At 51.5% G+C, this 5000-nt stretch overlaps 1 non-coding gene across 1 annotated transcript in view; it reads right to left on the bottom strand.

The window, feature by feature from the left end:
• LOC126434789 (small subunit ribosomal RNA) overlaps positions 1-428 on the bottom strand; it is a 1910-nt gene extending 1482 nt beyond the window's left edge. The window contains exon 1 of the ribosomal RNA XR_007579494.1: positions 1-428. This exon is cut by the window's left edge and continues 1482 nt beyond it. This is a non-coding gene — a ribosomal RNA (small subunit ribosomal RNA).
• Positions 429-5000: the final 4572 nt, after the last annotated feature.

The following is a 5000-nucleotide window of genomic DNA, read 5'->3' as shown; positions in this document are numbered from 1 at the left end:
GTGGTAGCCGTTTCTCAGGCTCCCTCTCCGGAATCGAACCCTGATTCCCCGTTACCCGTTACAACCATGGTAGGCGCAGAACCTACCATCGACAGTTGATAAGGCAGACATTTGAAAGATGCGTCGCCGGTACGAGGACCGTGCGATCAGCCCAAAGTTATTCAGAGTCACCAAGGCAAACGGACCGGACGAGCCGACCGATTGGTTTTGATCTAATAAAAGCGTCCCTTCCATCTCTGGTCGGGACTCTGTTTGCATGTATTAGCTCTAGAATTACCACAGTTATCCAAGTAACGTGGGTACGATCTAAGGAACCATAACTGATTTAATGAGCCATTCGTGGTTTCACCTTAATGCGGCTTGTACTGAGACATGCATGGCTTAATCTTTGAGACAAGCATATGACTACTGGCAGGATCAACCAGGGAGCTGCGTCAACTAGAGCTGAGCAGCCGGCCGCCCGGGAGTGTGTCCCGGGGGCCCGCGCGAACACGCAAGCGTCCGCTCAATTATTCTGCAAACAGGAGGAGGCTGAGCTCCCCTGCACCATACACCTCGAAACCCTCTCAGGTCCCGGCGGCGCGCAGCGCCGTCCTAAGTACTTGGTCGGGTTCGAGAGAGGCGCAATCGCCCGGAGTTTGGCGAGTAGACGCTTTAGGTGCGACCACCCGTGCTCCCAACTGAGCTTGCCGCTGCCGACAGAGGCCCGGGAGCGTGCTGTCGTGGCATTGCCGGCGGGAGACAACACGCGCCACCTACGGTGACCGGCAGCTCCAACGCCAGCGCCACAGAAGGACAAAAGCCCCACTTGGGTGCCGAAGCGAACTCTCCCAGCACAGCGCACGCGCCAACACGTCCGCACAGCTGCGATACAAACCACCTGCGAGAACCGCAGAGGCGACCGAGCAGCAGACGGCGTCGCGGCGCCGAGCGCCAGGCGGCGGCGCATCCTCAGCGCACACAGTCCTCAATCGGACCAGCACACTGCAGATGTCCACCGCGCTTCGCACCGGGCCCGCGAGGACCTACTTTGGCCGCACGGCGCCGCGTGCAGGGTGCGCCGGCGCGCAGCTGCGCCGCCTGCCGCCTCCGTCGGCCGGCGCGCCTGCCACTGGCCGCCCCCACCAGCCGGCTGTAGCGCGTGCGCCCACGCACCGCGCGGCCAGCACGCCGGGAGGCCCCCCCTCACCGGCCGGGGACGGTCCCACCCAGCCACCGCCGCGTATCGCTTCACACCCAGATGCCATTCACGTTCGTGGGCATGGTGGGTATCGCTGGAACAACCGGTTGGTAGCTCAACCGATCGTCGCCATCACTGATTCACCTCTAGCGAGAACAACCGCACCACAACGGTTTACCAGTTGTTCATTTGCGTAACGTCACCAGCAAACGTAGGCGTCCATCGCCATTTGCAAATTCAACGATTGTTGCATGCCTGTGTCAGGTGTCACGACACACTGTCTGCCCACATACACGCAACAACATGTGCACGCTTCGCGAACACGTGGAAGGTGGCCCCCGTACGTATGCGATGTCCATTGCGCGAACGACTGTCAACCGGCCTCTGTCGCATGTCGCAGATGTGGAACGCAGTGCACCATGCTATCACGGTGTGTGAGAAGAGACGACTACGTCTGACAACACGCGCCACTACATCAACAGACGGCTCATGCTGATCGCCATCCAGGGCATACCACACTGCAATCCAGCTCTTATAGGGAGACGACACGTAGCTGAGTGCACAACATTTGGACCGCATGGTTCGCCGTTGTTGGCGCAGTCGTTGTACGGTCACATGTACCACGATGTATCATTCAGTACATGAGGACCAATGTGCAGTACAGTGTGTGATTTGGACGTACAACATCAGCGGACAGTTGACACAGGCCGTACCACAGCGTAGGCTAAGTGCTTCGCCATGCGAATGCCAATGAACAACTGCAAATGCCAATGAACAACTGCAAAGGGCATTGAGCATGTACGTCCTGCTGCCATCCACATTACAGTGTATAGCTGCAAGGTGTTTAACATGAAGCGATACACTGGGGACCGGGCAGTGCGAGTAGCAAACTATATTGCGGGGGTTGCAGTTGGGCAACACTACACTAATTTAACGCGTCGTATGACAATTACAGAGCAGGTTAAGGCCCAACGTGTGTTGGGTTAAGGCCCAACGTGTGTTGGGTTAAGGCCCAACGTGTGTTGGGTTAAGGCCCAACGTGTGTTGGGTTAAGGCCCAACGTGTGTTGGGTTAAGGCCCAACGTGTGTTGGGTTAAGGCCCAACGTGTGTTGGGTTAAGGCCCAACGTGTGTTGGGTTAAGGCCCAACGTGTGTTGGGTTAAGGCCCAACGTGTGTTGGGTTAAGGCCCAACGTGTGTTGGGTTAAGGCCCAACGTGTGTTGGGTTAAGGCCCAACGTGTGTTGGGTTACAGCACAATGTGGGTTACGTTAAGGCGCAATATAGGTTACGTTAAGGCGCAATATAGGTTACGTTAAGGCGCAATATAGGTTACATTAAGGCGCAATATAGGTTACGTTAAGGCGCAATATAGGTTACGTTAAGGCGCAATATAGGTTACGTTAAGGCGCAATATAGGTTACGTTAAGGCGCAATATAGGTTACGTTAAGGCGCAATATAGGTTACGTTAAGGCGCAATATAGGTTACGTTAAGGCGCAATATAGGTTACGTTAAGGCGCAATATAGGTTACGTTAAGGCGCAATATAGGTTACGTTAAGGCGCAATATAGGTTACGTTAAGGCGCAATATAGGTTACGTTAAGGCGCAATATAGGTTACGTTAAGGCGCAATATAGGTTACGTTAAGGCGCAATATAGGTTACGTTAAGGCGCAATATAGGTTACGTTAAGGCGCAATATAGGTTACGTTAAGGCGCAATATAGGTTACGTTAAGGCGCAATATAGGTTACGTTAAGGCGCAATATAGGTTACGTTAAGGCGCAATATAGGTTACGTTAAGGCGCAATATAGGTTACGTTAAGGCGCAATATAGGTTAGGTTAAGGCGCAATATAGGTTACGTTAAGGCGCAATATAGGTTACGTTAAGGCGCAATACAGGTTACGTTAAGGCGCAATACAGGTTAGGTTAAGGCGCAATACAGGTTAGGTTAAGGCGCAATACAGGTTAGGTTAAGGCGCAATACAGGTTAGGTTAAGGCGCAATACAGGTTAGGTTAAGGCGCAATACAGGTTAGGTTAAGGCGCAATACAGGTTAGGTTAAGGCGCAATACAGGTTAGGTTAAGGCGCAATACAGGTTAGGTTAAGGCGCAATACAGGTTAGGTTAAGGCGCAATACAGGTTAGGTTAAGGCGCAATACAGGTTAGGTTAAGGCGCAATACAGGTTAGGTTAAGGCGCAATACAGGTTAGGTTAAGGCGCAATACAGGTTAGGTTAAGGCGCAATACAGGTTAGGTTAAGGTACGACGTAGGTTAGGTTAAGGTACGACGTAGGTTAGGTTAAGGTACGACGTAGGTTAGGTTAAGGTACGACGTAGGTTAGGTTAAGGTACGACGTAGGTTAGGTTAAGGTACGACGTAGGTTAGGTTAAGGTACGACGTAGGTTAGGTTAAGGTACGACGTAGGTTAGGTTAAGGTACGACGTAGGTTAGGTTAAGGTACGACGTAGGTTAGGTTAAGGTACGACGTAGGTTAGGTTAAGGTACGACGTAGGTTAGGTTAAGGTACGACGTAGGTTAGGTTAAGGTACGACGTAGGTTAGGTTAAGGTACGACGTAGGTTAGGTTAAGGTACGACGTAGGTTAGGTTAAGGTACGACGTAGGTTAGGTTAAGGTACGACGTAGGTTAGGTTAAGGTACGACGTAGGTTAGGTTAAGGTACGACGTAGGTTAGGTTAAGGTACGACGTAGGTTAGGTTAAGGTACGACGTAGGTTAGGTTAAGGTACGACGTAGGTTAGGTTAAGGTACGACGTAGGTTAGGTTAAGGTACGACGTAGGTTAGGTTAAGGTACGACGTAGGTTAGGTTAAGGTACGACGTAGGTTAGGTTAAGGTACGACGTAGGTTAGGTTAAGGTACGACGTAGGTTAGGTTACGGTACGACGTAGGTTAGGTTACGGTACGACGTAGGTTAGGTTACGGTACGACGTAGGTTAGGTTACGGTACGACGTAGGTTAGGTTACGGTACGACGTAGGTTAGGTTACGGTACGACGTAGGTTAGGTTACGGTACGATATAGGTTAGGTTACGGTACGATATAGGTTAGGTTACGGTACGATATAGGTTAGGTTAAGGTACACATTGTTGTAAGGAAAGGTTTAATGGGGGGCGGGGCGGCCGGTTTGTTGATTGTGACTATAGTAAGTGGATGCCTGCGGCATCATCTGATTTGCCACGTCAGGATGCACCTTTGGCTCATGACAGGCGGCGCTCTGATTCCATGGTTGTGGCAGACCTGTGTCTTTCATTCCTGCCATTGTTTGTGTGCTGTGAGAGGAGGCAGTATTGTGATGTTGGGTGCACCCCTGTGTAGGACATGTGTGGGTGTTGGTGGCTTGGCTGAGCAATGGTGGTTGTCGGGTGGGTGGGATATTCTGTTTTCTGAGTGGACCTCCCAGTCTGGTTATGACAGTGTGGATTGTCTAATGTGGCGGAGAGGATGCACTGGGTGTTGTTCCATGCTGGTGCTTACATATTGTCTGTGTGCGTGTTACAGGCAGAGAGTAGTGCGTGATAAGGGTGTGTGGCTGACGTGTGGTTGTGATTGTGAGCAGAGTCTTTCAGCATGTATACGGACAGTTGTATACATTATCTGTATTCTGATGGCTCTATCTATTACTAATCAGCGCCGTGTATACGTTTAATCCGGTTCCAGTCGAAACTGTTGTATCTCTGTACATTAGTGACACGGCGAGCCCGCTATGTAGTTACTCGTCTCGGCAGCTTCCACCGGTGTATGGCAAATGATTATAAGGAATCAGTCTAGTCGTCAATACCGATGGTGTGACGTCACA

This window comes from Schistocerca serialis, unplaced genomic scaffold (genome assembly GCF_023864345.2).
Source record: "Schistocerca serialis cubense isolate TAMUIC-IGC-003099 unplaced genomic scaffold, iqSchSeri2.2 HiC_scaffold_1195, whole genome shotgun sequence".
NCBI classification, from domain to species: domain Eukaryota; kingdom Metazoa; phylum Arthropoda; class Insecta; order Orthoptera; family Acrididae; genus Schistocerca; species Schistocerca serialis.
This window is presented reverse-complemented; position numbering and strand designations above follow the sequence as displayed.